This window comes from Hibiscus syriacus, unplaced genomic scaffold (genome assembly GCF_006381635.1).
Source record: "Hibiscus syriacus cultivar Baekdansim isolate YM2019G1 unplaced genomic scaffold, ASM638163v2 tig00110863_pilon, whole genome shotgun sequence".
Taxonomy (NCBI): Eukaryota; Viridiplantae; Streptophyta; class Magnoliopsida; order Malvales; family Malvaceae; genus Hibiscus; species Hibiscus syriacus.
In genome coordinates this window covers 419650-434136 of record NW_024062892.1, presented here as the reverse complement: position 1 = coordinate 434136, position 14487 = coordinate 419650, and the positions used below count along the sequence as shown (strand labels likewise).

Below are 14487 nucleotides of genomic sequence, written 5' to 3'. Positions count from 1 at the left end.
ACGATGGTGACGACGACGTCGACGATGACAACGATGAGTCAGAACCAGTTATACGAAGAAATCCTCCTCGAGACCGACATCCACAGCCCTGCGGAACACATTCGCGACGCAGGCATCGATATATTTTTTTTATTATATTTGTATTTACTTTATTTTGTTTAATTGTAATTTTTTATTATTTATCATTTAATACTTACTTTATTTTGTTAAATTTGTTGGACTTTTTTTTAATATATTTCATTTAATTTTGTTTATTTCCATTTAATATCAGTTATTGTAATTTGATTATCATTTACCATTTAATTCTTATTGTAAGTTTGTTGTATTTAAATACCAAATTGTTATTAGTTTGATAAAATTTAATGATTGTGTTCGTTTTTTTAATCTTCATCAGCGATTATCGAATGACATTAACTTGAAGTAAATGCAAATTAAAATACAAGAATTATTATTTGATAAACAAATACATCATTTCCTCATCAATTGTTACTTGATGACAACAGAAGTGGACATGTTTTTCTAGTGTGTCCTGGGTTTCTACAATGGCCACATCTTCTGTCTTGTCTAGATCTTTCTCGAATATCCATATCACAATGAATTCGATTGGATTTTGGACGACCACGCTCCCTCAATAAACTCGGATTTGGTACAATCGGAAGCCAATCTTGAACCTCATCAGGGTCTTTGTCATTACCTATGGGGGGAAACTGAAATTCGTATACCTTAAAAACTTCATATAGTAGGTATACAGGATCCACAAAATGGTTATAGTCTTGACGTGTATGCGAGCAAGATGCTATCACATGAGAGCATGGATACTTCAGAGCTTGAAAAAACCCGCAGTCATGTTCTGTCCCTTAGATTTACTCTTAACGACACAGCTTCAATCCCTTGAAGAGGTCGCGACAACTCTGTGACACGAAACATTTTATGCCATCTTGAGAAGCTTGTTACAGACATTCCATTTGATGCAGCAATTTTTTTCCTGTAGATCTGCAACTAATCTAGGGTGATAGACATGACCGCCTTGCATCCAGGTTTGAGCTTGTCCCCCGAGCTTCGCAAAAAGCGCCCCCAAACAAAAATATGTAGTTTTTACCAAAGCCGCTACAGGTAAGTGACGTACACCCTTTAAGATTGAATTGATTGTCTCAGCCAAGTTGGTTGTCATGTGTCCATATCGATATCCACCATCATGTGCGTTCGTCCACATTTCTTTATCGATGAGGCTGATGTAATCGTATCCTTCCTCGTTCTTCGCCTGCAAATCTTGAAGCATTGATTCAAACGTTCGAGGAAGTAGTTCGTAACCTGATCAAAAAATGTATAACTTACTAACTTACTTTCTTTGCAAAATTAAAATGATAAAAAAATGTATAACTTACTAACTTGCTTTCACTTACCCATGCGCACAATTAATTGACGCTCATCATTCTTCTTGTACCTTCCATGATAGTTCGCAGCAATATGTCGGAGACAATACCTATGTTGGACAAAGGGTGGTTGCCACATTGGACCCAAAGACTACATTGCTGCTTTGATCCCAGCTCCGCGATTTGAAATGAAACAGATTTTTTCCCTCGTGATAACATGTGCACGTAAATTTCGGAGGAAAAAAGCCCAATAATCTGTATCTTCTCTTTCAACAAGAGCAAAAGCAACTGGAAGAATGTTGCGATTGCCATCTTGGACAACTGCCAATAATAAAACTTGCTTGTATTTTCCATAAAAGAAAGTCTCGTCGATCTGGACCACAGGCTTGCAGTATTTGGAAGTATTAACACACTGTGGGTAACTCCAAAAAACCCGGTAGAATTGGCATCGATCGCGAAGAACTCGATCATTATGGTATGCATAGGAGGTTTCGAAGTCCACAATTGTCCCAGGATTCAACGTCCACACCAGCCTAAACCAACCTGGAAGTTCGTTTTAAGATGCATCTCATTCGCCATGAAGTTTGACAATGACATTTTGTTTTGCCAACCAAACTTTTTTATAGGAGACGGTGTATCCATACTGCGATTGTATAGCTGAAATCAACACTGCAACAGCTATATGAGAGCTTGCTTTTACCATGGGCATGATGACTTGACATATCACTTCAGAGTCTAAGTTGGGATGATCTTGGTTGACCCCTCCAGCACAACATGTGTGAGGACCGTTGTATACTGTTAGTTCCCATATATTATTTTTCCTCTTCATTTTCGATACGCGAACAATCCAATTGCATCCGTTTTCACGTCGGGCACAGTAGCATACATATTTTTCGGTCGTCGATCGGTTGACTCTGGATTGAACAGAATTACGGATATTGTAATTTTTTATAGCCATCATCGCTTCTTCTTTGCTTGAAAACTCCATGCCTAAAGATAACTCACCATTATTTATTGATGAGTAATATCCATAGTCACCTAGATGAGGCATATCCGCAAATTATGACCCGTACATTGCACCATAATCAGCTTCATACATGTGTGCAGGAGGGTCAGTTTGTGCCACATTTCCTAGAACTTCATCATCATCGGAGTTGAATTGTGGTAATTCCGGGTGAATGAATAGTCCAGTCTCAGCACCATCCGCACCAGGCTCACGAAGCGGTTTTTCTGGTGGAGATGATGGTTCCTCCATGCTCTCCACATTTAGGTCGAAGAACTTACTAATACTTGCACGCCTTTCCCTTGAACTGGAAGGCATATCGACATTGAGATCGAAAAAGCTCGCAATTGAATGCCTCCCCCTGGAGCTTGAAACCATCGTGTCAAATGAAAACTGCACAGATGGTTGCGTCGATGACACTCCATATGGTCAAAGAAATTTGCAGATGAATGCCTTCCCCTTGAACTGGACGCGGTGTTGCTATACGGATTGTTAGTGGACCCACCTCGGTACATATCGTAAGGAGTTGCGGATGAATGTCTCCCCATTATGGCATTAAAATCATTACACATTACTGTAGTCAGATTGTCAACTTGATCAACTTGTTCAGCCAGCCCATAGTGTGCGCTTAAAGATTGACCCCGAACAACACACACTTGAACAAAATGTGCATACATCTCAATAGCGGCGTCTGAATAATTACTTTGAGCTTCAACCATCATTTGAACATCATCATTGTTCGAAAGTTCGAACGCTGTATAAGTTAATGGCAACAATGATGTTGGAAATCTATACTGCAACGACGACATTCTTCTGTTACTTCCAACATGAATCTTTCCCGAAATCTTCGTTTTCAGCTCCTCAAGAGTTATGTTTCTCTTGAATGATATTTTAACATGCTCATTTGATACGAAAACAACACCGGTTTCATATTCTCGAATTTCACCATCATAATAAACAATAGCTGAAAGTCGCGTCATTCTTTGAGTTTAAAAGTGCGGCAATATTATATCTACAAAAAAATAACTTAAACAAACCTGATTAAATAAATTATATATGAACGAAAATATAACACAAAATTTTTTTTACACATCAACGTAAATAATTTAAATAATATAATTTTATATTATTACCTGCACCGCAAAACTATTTTGACGTATGCTCCCGCTTTTCAATTTTACAAACATAAAAATTAATTAAAAATAATTAGTATAATATTTTTTCAAATAATGATAATAAACAATAAGTATAATTAAAAAATTATAACAAAATTACCTTATAACGAAAAATCGCACGAACTTCTAAATCAAATATAAGAAGATTGCCAGAATTATTACTCGTTGACGGAATTGTTGTATTAATTTATAAGAGAGGAGAGATGCGAGGAGATATGAGGATAGATGCGAGAACGGGAGGTATTTATAAACATATAAGGCGCGGTACCTGCACTGCATTGTATGTAATTATTATATAGTGCGGATCAAGGACCGCGTTAAATATAATTTTGGTACGGCGTATAGCGCGGCTACTGATCCGCGCTATACCCCTACGTGGCGTATAGCGCGGAGCAGGGGGCGCGCTATACCCCACGTGTAACTCAGTCAGCGTATAGCGCGCGCGCTATACTCCACGTGGCGCCAAATCATCATATAGCGCGGTTCAGGGGCGCGCTTTACTGCTACGGGTGTTAGATCGAGAAATATAATCTGACCGGTGTTAGATTAGTATATATACCGATCACCGGTAATTTTTGGGAAAAATCGCCAAATTAAAACAATGATTGCTGAGCACTTCTTTTTCCAATGAAGGTAGGGGTGTTCAAATAACCGAATTAATTCGGTTAACCGATTGAATCGAATTAGTTCGGTTAATTCGGTTCGATTCCCGATTTAATTCGGTCGGTTAACGGTTAAAAAAATTTAGAATTCGATTAACGGTTAATTCGGTTCGAATTCGGTTAATTAACCGAACGAAATTGATAACCAAACGAAATTGAGAAAGTATTATCTCATGGAATACTATCATAACGGAACGTATGATTATCTATATGGAATATATAATTACATCATATATTGGTCCGTCTGGACTCTGGAACTAAATCTGGGCATGATTGCAACATTGTACCGTTACTACCGTATGACAACCAGTCAACTGCTTTATGATGAACTGAATTGGATAGGCTAGTTACGTTGATTGTAGATGGCCGCTGGAGGAAGGAAAAAGTAATTATTCAACATTTCCCCACCCATCTCATTGAAGTAGAGCAGGCGGCTCCAGCTTGAAGCAATCAGAGCTCCTGAGTCGGCCATGGCTTCAATTAAGAACCCCAATCGGGTTAATAACGTGAATATACGATGGTATCCACCTCCTCAAAACTGGTGTAAGGTGAATACTGACGGTACTCGTAATAGTAGTACGGATGGTTTCGCCTCTTGTGGGGGGTCTTATTCGTTCTCGCAGGGTGACTGGTCACTTGGCTTTTCAAAGAAAATTGGTATTTGCCCTGTTGTTGAAGCGGAGCTCTGGGAGTGCATGAAGGCTTACTCCATGCTTGGAATCTTGGCGAGAGGTAAGTCATTGTGGAAGTGGATAGCTTGGAGACTATTCGGATCATTCAAAAGAAAGCACAAGCTGGGATCCTTCACCCTTTTAGATCGTGTGTCTGATCTTTTGAGTCGAGACTGGAATGTGCAATTTGTCCATGTCTACAAAGATGTTAATAAAGTTGCTGATAAGCTAGCTAAGATGGCTGGTACAAGAGGAATTGCAAATCCTGTTTACTCCAACCCACCCCTGGGGATTGCTTCGGTTTTGTAGATGGATGACAATGGCCCAGGAATGTCGGTCCTCGCTTGATGCTTGCTACACTCTTATTTATCAAAAAAAGTAATACAAATATGGGCGATGGCGCGAAGTCCATATCTAAGGAAGGTGATACATACAAGGAAACCCTGCACTTAATTATGGAGTCGAATTTATCCTTAAACATGAATAAATAAAATCTTGAGATCATTCAGGACATTAAATTTGAGATATTCTATAAATTATTATTATAGGATAAATTAAACATATAAAAAATTAAGGGTAAAGTATATAAATATTCATTATACTTGAGGAGCACATGTATAATAATTCACCTAATCATATTTGATTAGTAAGCCTCTCATTACATATGTTTGAAGTTAAACTTATATGTATGATTACGAGTTTGTAATTCCCTATTAAGTCGATCCAAAGTATTGGCTTGCGCGGTGTATTGTGATCTCTAAGTTTTGTCTCGTTGACCTACGCAACAAAACCAACTTGTAAAATATTTTAATGTCTTTGAACGCCTTGCTTGCTTCTCAATGTTTCCATTTCTTGAACTGCACTAAATATTTAGTTTACCACACAACCCATATTATGGAGTTCGGACCATTCATGCTGTATTTATAGATTATTTTCAGACTCCTACGAGTAAGCAGCCTCTGCATGTGTGTAGGGGAACAAACTACTAAATATGCATGTTTCATGTAGTTATATAATTATATGCATATGTTAAAAATATTACATACAATAAATAAACCCATGTTCTTCTCTTTAAATACTTCTAATGCCATCAACAATTTTTGTAAAATCAGCTCACCTCTCTTTTATTAAACAATCAAAACCTATGGCTTCCAAGCTCTGCTATCTTCTAACATTGTCTTTCTTCATTCTTCCTTTCTTCCTTTCTCCGTCGCTTGCTGATGCTTCCCCATATGATCCTGTCTCACCAGGTACCATTTGCAAGTCCACCCCAGATCCTGCCTATTGCAGATCAATCATTCCTAATCGAACCACCAATGTCTATGAATATGGTCGATTCTCTGTTCGCAAATCTCTGTCACGGTCCCGAAAGTTCCACGACTTAGTTGAAGAGTATTGAAATGAATATTGGTTGTCTTTATCGGCATCCGCCAATTGTTCTCTAGAGGATTGCCGCTTTCTAGTTGGCCTGAACATGGGTTTCCTTTTGAGCGCCTTTAAAACCGTCAACGCCACTAGTGAAACTCTGTCCTCTAGGGAAGTTGATTGTTGGTTTTTTTGGCAAAATCTCACATTTGTTGTGTATAAGGAGGAAGAGAAATTCTTTTGTTATAAATAGAGCGCTCTTCCTCCTTTGTTTAGCATCCCACAAATATAAGCATTCTTCACTATTAAAGATTATTTGTACTCTTTCTCTCTTTGTAATATTTTCTCTATTAGTGAAATATTATTTTAGTAGTGTTCGAGGACATAGGCATAACTTTGGCCGAACCTCGTTAAATTTTGGTGTTCTCTTTTATGTCTATTTAATAACTATTATCGGGTATAGTTGTTGTTAATTATTGTCCTATTAAAATTACTTGTCTTGGTAGTTCTGTCTAAGGAAAGTGGGTTTTAAGAGGGACCATTGTGACTCCTCCTCTTTCCTGAGAATCTACCTTGGGGTGATTTTTAGTACAATCGTTTTCACACTAGTCACCTAGATAATAGTTTTCAAGGTGAATTTGTTATTATTGGTGGAAATTAACTCAAATTCCACAACAATTAGTATCAGAGCTCTTGGTTTATTTTAGTATGCTATGTGGTTGCGGCTTAGGCTGATCTTCCATATCATAAAAAATTTCCTTGGGATAATTGACATTCCGCATTGACAGCTATTAAATAGAGTTTGTAGTAGAAATGTCAGACAACACAAAAACATCCACAAGAAATGTTGTGACAAATGTTAGATTTGCAGTGGAAATTTTTTATGGCACCAGTCATTTCGACATGTGGCAAAGTGAGGTTCTAGATGCCCTATTTCAGTAGGGTCTAAACATTGCTATTGAAGGAGAGAAACTAGATGATGTTGAGGAGAAACAACGGAAGAGGATCAATAGATTAACATGTGGTACTATTCGATCGTGTCTTTCTAGAGAGCAGAAGTATGCATTTTCTAAGGAAATATCTGCAAGTAAATTGTGGAAGGCACTGAAGGAGAAATTTTTGAAGAAAAGCGGCCAGAACAAGCTCTACATGAAACATAGATTGTTCCGCTTCAACTATGTACCAGGTACCACTATGAATGATCACATTACTAGCTTTAATCAGCTGGTGACTGATCTGATGAATATTAACGTGACTTTTGAAGACGAAGATCTGGCTCTGATGTTGATGGGATCACTTCCTGATGAGTTTGAGTATCTTGAAACTACTCTATTTCATGGAAAGGTTTATGTGTCTCTCAGTGAAGTAACTGCTGCCTTGTATAGTTATGAATTGAGAAAGAAAGACAAACAAGAAAACACAAGTGTCGAAGTAGAAGCTCTTGTTGTTAGAGGCCGTTCGAAGAGTCAGAATAAAGGAAAGAGAGAGAGATCGAAGTCAAATTCCAGATTGAGCAAAGATAAATGTGCCTTTTGTAGAGAAAGAGGGCACTGGAAGAAAGAATGTCCCAGGCTAAAGAATAAAGGCAAACCTGAAAGGGGAAAGGTTGTCTCAGAATCAAATGAGGTCGAGTATGATGATGCAGATTCAGATTTCGCATTCGCTGCTACGCCATCAACCAGCTGTTCCAGTTCATGGCTGTTAGATTCAGCTTGTAGCCACCATATGACCCCCAATAGAGAATGGTTCTTTGATTTTAAATAACTAAAAGGTGGAATTGTCTACACAGCAAATAATTCCCCTTTTGACACACTTGGGATTGGTTCAATTCGCTTGAGGAATCAGGATGAATCAATCAGAACCTTAACAGGTGTCCATTATGTATCAGGTTTAATGAGAAATCTCATCTCTGTGGGAACCTTAGAGTCAAAAGGTTTAGAAGTGAGGGCAAAAGATGGGATTATGAGGATTATCTCTGGTGCACTGGTGATAATGAAGGGAATCCAGAAAAGAAACAATGTGTATTACTTTCTGGGTAGTACAATTGTTAGGACAACAACAGTGGCAGCTTCTACTGATGAAGAGGAGTCAGAAGCAACCAAGTTATGACATATGCGCTTAGGGCATATTGGTGAAAATCCTTGAAATTGCTGATAGATCAAAGATTATTGAAGGGTACTCGGGCTTGCAAATTAGCTTTTTGTGAGCATTGCATCAAAGGGAAGAAGACGAGGGTGAAATTTAGAACAAAAATCCATGATACTAAAAGTATTTTGGATTATGTTCATTCAGACGTATGGGGGCCTTCCAAGACAACTTCATTGGGAGGAACGCACTATTATGTCACCTTTGTGGATGATTTTTCCCGGAGAGTTTGGATGTATACAATTAAGACAAAAGATGAGGTGCTAGGATATTTCCTTAAATGGAAAAAGATGGTGGAGACTCAAACAGACAGAAAAATCAAACGTCTCCGTACAGACAATGGTGGAGAGTACAAAAATGATCCATTTCTGAAAGTCTGTGAAGAAGAAGGTATTGTCAGGCATTTCACTGTCAGATCTACACCACAATAGAATGGGATGGTAGAGCGTATGAACCGGACATTAGTGGAGAAGGTTCGATGTATGTTGTCTAATGCTGGGTTAGGCAAAGAATTTTGGGTTGAGGCTTTGGTCTATGCTTGTCACCTTGTCAACCGCTTACCATCGACTGCTATTGGTAGTAATACACCATTAGAGAAATGGTTTGGATAACCTGTTACAGATTATGATTCCTTACATGTGTTTGGTTCCACTGTATACTACCATGTTAAGGAGTCAAAGATGGATCCAAGAGTAAAGAAGGCGATCTTTATGGGGATCACCTCTGGTATGAAAGGCTATCGTCTTTGGTGTCCAGAAACAAAGAAAATAATCTTCAGCAGGGATGTTACCTTTGATGAATCTACCATGTTGAGAAAGGTGACTTCAGAAAAATTGGAGCAGACAGATGGAACTCCCAAACATGTGGAGTTTAAAAGAAGCAGAATTGTCCCAACCAGTAAAGAAATTGGCATTGACTCTCCTATGGTAGAAGAAGAGTCAGATGAAGAAGAAGTTCATACCCAAGAACCTCCACAGCAACATGAATCAATTGCACTCAGAAATGGAAAGATGATCATTAGACAACCTGCTCATTATGCTGATATGGTCTCTTTTGCATCACCAATTGCAATTGATGACGTTCATGCCACTTTTAATGAAGCAGTCCAAAGTTCATAACATAAAAGGTGGAGGATCGCTATGAATGAAGAATGCAATCCCTTCAAAAGAATCAGACATGGAAACTAGCTAGTCTTCCGAAGGGAAAGAAGACAATTGGGTGCAAGTGGGTATATACAAAGAAAGATGGATTTCCTGACAAGAATAACATCCGCTACAAATCAAGATTGGTGGCTAAAGGCTACGCTCAAACGGAGGGAGTTGATTATAATGAAGTATTTTCTCCAGTTGTAAAACATTCCTCCATCAGAATTTTGTTGGCTTTGGTAGCGCAGTTGGATTTGGAACTAGTTCAGATGGATGTAAAAATTGCATTTTTACATGGATACTTGGATGAGGAAATCTACATGACTCAGCCAGATGGATTCAAAGTTGCTGAAAAAGAAAAGATGGTGTGCAAATTAGAAAAATCGATGTACGGTTTGAAGCAATCTCCAAGGCAGTGGTACAAGCGATTTGACAAGTTTATGATAGGACAGAAGTACACAAGAAGCAAATATGATCATTGTGTGTATTTATAAAAACTACAAGACGGATCCTATATTTATCTTCTTCTTTATGTTGATAATATGTTGATAGCTTCCAGGAGTCAGACAGAAATTGTGAAACTAAAGACTCAATTGAACAGGGAGTTTGAGATGAAGGATCTTGGTGAACCGAAGAAGATTCTAGGCATGGAGATATCAAGGGATAAGAAATTGGGGAGACTTTGTTTGTCTTGGAAAGAATATCTGAGGAAGGTACTAAAACGTTTTGGCATGAATAAGAAGTCAAAACCAATTAGTACACCTCTTGCTCCTCATTTTAAGCTCGGTGCATCCATATCACCTAAGGATGATGCAGAACGGGAATACATTTCAAAAGTTCCATATGCAAGTGTTGTTGGTAGCTTGATGTATGCAATGGTGTGTACGAGACCCGATATTTCACAGGCAGTTGGGATTGTGAGCAGGTATATGCATGATCCTGGAAATGAGCATTGATAAGCTGTGAAATGGATTTTGCGGTATATTTTGAACACCATAGATGTTGGTTTGGTCTTTCAACAGGACAAACAAGATGGTCAGTGTGTAGTTGAGTATTGTGATTCAGACTATGCAGGTGATTTGGACAAGCGTCGATCAACTACTGGTTATGTGTTTACATTTGCAAAGGCACCAATCAGTTGGAAGTCCACCTTACAGTCAACAGTGGCTTTGTCTACTACAGAGGCAGAGTATATGGCAGTTACAGAGGCTGTGAAGGAGGCAATTTGGCTTCAAGGGTTGCTTGGTGAATTGGGAATGGAACAGAAGCACAGCAAAGTGCATTGTGACAATCAGAGTGCTATTCATTTAGCAAAGAACCAGGTTTACCATGCAAAGAAGGTGGAGTCATAATCCAGAAGATTCGAAACACTGAGAATCCTACTGATATGTTGACAAAAGTGGTAACTGCGGTCAAGTTTAAACATTGTTTAGACTTGGTCAATATTGTTACAAATTGAAAGATGAATTTGCAGATACCACTTATACACAAATATAAGCCTTTTTCACTATTAAAGTCTATTTGTACTCTTTCTCTTTGTAATATTTCCTCTATTAGTGAAATATTATTTTAGTCGTGTTTGAGGACATAGGCATAATTTTGGCCGAACCTCGTTAAGTTTTGATGTTCTTTTTTATGTCTATTTAATAGCTATTATCGGGTATAGTTGTTATTAATTATTGTCCTATTAAAATTACTTGTATTGTAGTTCTGTCTAAAGAAAGTGGGTTTTAAGAGAGACCATTGTAACCCCTCCTCTTTCCTGGGAATCTACCTTGAGGTGATTTTTAGTACAATCGTTTTCACACTAGTCACCTAAATAATAGTTTTTAAGGTTAATTTGTTATTATTGGTGGAAATTAACCTGAATTCCACAACACTGATGACATACAGAACTTCCTTAGTGCTGTTATAACTAACCAGGAAACCTGTCTGGACAGCATACAATCGACTGATTCAGCTCGGAGCATAAGGAACGGCCTAATTGATCCTCTGTTAAACGACACAAAACTCCATAGTGTTTCTCTGGCCCTTTTTACAATAGGGTGGGTTCCTAAGAGGAAAAAAACCGACCGCACGGCAACCCAATAATATGCATATAGGTTTCAAAAATTGGCGTTTGCAAATGTCTAGCCGGACACGGTCGACAATTTACTAAACCGTAAACCGAAGGAAGCTTCTTCAGTCAACTGCTCCCAATGATGTTTTAATCAGTAACGTCACGGTGGTGAGTCAGGACAGTAGCGGAAATTTCACTACCATAAACGATCCTATATCGGCAGCACCAAACAACACCAATGGTCTATTAGGTTACTTTTTGATTTACATCGCTTTTGGTGTTTATCAAGAGTACATTTCAATTCCTCAGAACAAAAAATACTTGATGATGGTCGGTGGCGGAATCAACCAGACAATTATCAACGGAAACCATAGCGTTGTCGATGGTTGGACAACATTTAACTCTGCAACCTTTGGTAATTATTCAATAAACTACATGTGAAACTGCATAATAGCTTAATGATCTGATAAATTGTGTTTAATATTACAGCTGTGGCAGCTTCAAATTTTATTGCGGTAAACATAACATTCCAGAACACTGCCGGAGCGATCAAGCACCAGGCTGTCGCAGTTTGAAACGGGGCTGATTTGTCAACATTCTATAGTTGCAGTTTTGAAGGATACCAGGACACTTTATATACTCATTCCTTAAGGCAGTTCTATAGGGAATGTGATATCTATGGTACCGTTGATTTCATTTTCAGAAACGCTGCGGTTGTTTTTCAGAACTGCAACATGTATCCTCGACAACCAATGAAGGATCAGTTCAATGCAATCACTGCACAAGGGCACACTGATCCGAACCAGAACACAGGCACATCGATTCATGTCTGCAACATCAAGGGAGGCCATGGAAGGAGTATTCGAGGACGGTATACATGCAGAGTTTCATGGACAGTTTGATAGATCCTGCTGGATGGAAGGAATGGAATGGAAGTTTTGCGTTTAGTACATTATACCATGCCGAGTATGACAATAATGGACCTGGATCCAACACGTCCAATAGGGTCACATGGCCTGGTTACCATTTGATTAATGCTACCGATGCTGCTAACTTTACGGTGTCTAGTTCCTTGTTGGGTAACGACTGGTTGCCACCCACTGAAGTGCCTTGCAATGAAACCTTCATATGACATGGAATTTTGCCTTCTTTCAATTTTGCTTTTATAACGTAATAAACATGTAAATGCCTCAGAAAGTCGATTGTTTTGCTGTTGCTGTACAATTTAAGAACGTCTCCTTAATTTATTTTTTTATGGAAAAGAAAAAAATTGATCGAAGCTCAATCTATTACACAGATAACAGTAACTAACAAATTTCTTTTGGAAGTTATAATTAACAAAAAAGAAATCATTCGATGCAAGTGTTTTTATATTATTTTGTTAATAAATGAATTTTAAGCACAGAAGGTTTTAACTCGGATGAATCATGCAGTCTCTATAAATTAAACATGTGTTGTATTCCATAATGATTATAGCTAATAATTGGGAATAACCAAACTTGCGTTGACAATTTAGAAGTTAATTAGCTTATTAATTACGTTCACCAATAAAAGAAAGTTTGTTTTTTTTAATATACAATTGGGTTGATGATCGTGCTCGATGCTAGTGATTGTTTGTTCTCCTTTAATTTATTGTTAGAAACGATGAACAGAAGGATTCGATTTCTAATCGAGAAAAAAAGAGGAGAGAGAAAAATTTACCCGAATTTGGATTACCTCTCTCGTAAAAGATAGTGCTATGCGACAACGTCAGATAGTGGTTAAGAGAAAATATGATGTCTGTTGGTATACTTGTCACGGTCTTATATTTGATTAGGAATCTTTTATTTTAGAGATTGTTCAAATACGAGTCTAATATTTTTAGATTATTCAAATAAGGATTTAATATTTAAATGGTTCAAATAAGAGTCTAATCTATAACCCTCTAGATCCAATCTAGATATTACGGTCGAATCCCAAAGCTTATATTGATCACTAAAGTAATATAGATTTCAGTTAAAAAAAATCTTGACATATATTTAATCAGATTTACAAATAATTTATTCAATGTTTATCCCTTTATTAGAAAATAATTTAACAAAATGTGATATAAAATTCGAGACTTTGATCTTCCAAATGTCGATTTGATCCTCACATCCTAGAATATCTGAAAGGGATAAGGTATTGAATTCAGCACAATCAAAATATGCAGATAAATAGAGTATTCATAAAATCAAACAAATATACATAACTAATTCGCAAGTACAGACACGAGCTAATAAGCTCCTAACTACCCAATTATCCGCTAAGCTTCACAAGACGAGTTTTCTAGAGCCCGTAATCAACCAAACGTCAAATAGAATCCGACAAATTGCATAAATAGAAGTGGTGATCACTAAAATTCATAAATAAATAAATAAACTGTTTGTGAGAACCGTGTGATGGATACACCACAAGGAGTTGTAAACTGCTAAAACAGGAGTTATGGACCACTGAAGTTCCTCATTCACATCTCAACCCATGAAACCAGATAAGTATGACATGCTTATACAAATTACAAGACATGTGATATTGAAATCAAAGCAGTTTCAGGAATATGCACAAATACAGTCTTCATGAACATATTGATAACCAATGAATTTCACAATTCAGAACACATATCATAATAACACAGATAAAATTACATAAGAAATCAAATTCTTACACTAATACTGATCAACGTTAAATCAACTTCAGATCAAAAATATTTGTAGCACGATAAAATATATACCTAATAATAACCATCGAAAAAAGTAAAATCGCACGTCCTAATTAATTGAGGGCCTTTTTTGGTGATTTAAACTCCCTAATTTTATAATCTTTCTCATAATCTACATATTGTTTTGTGTGTTGGACTATAGCGTATCTTAA

At 37.5% G+C, this 14487-nt stretch overlaps 1 pseudogene; it reads left to right on the top strand.

Annotated features, from left to right (window-relative positions):
* The first annotated feature begins 6028 nt into the window (after nt 1–6028).
* On the top strand, nt 6029–12782 carry LOC120143742 (annotated as a pseudogene).
* The last annotated feature ends 1705 nt before the right edge of the window (nt 12783–14487 follow it).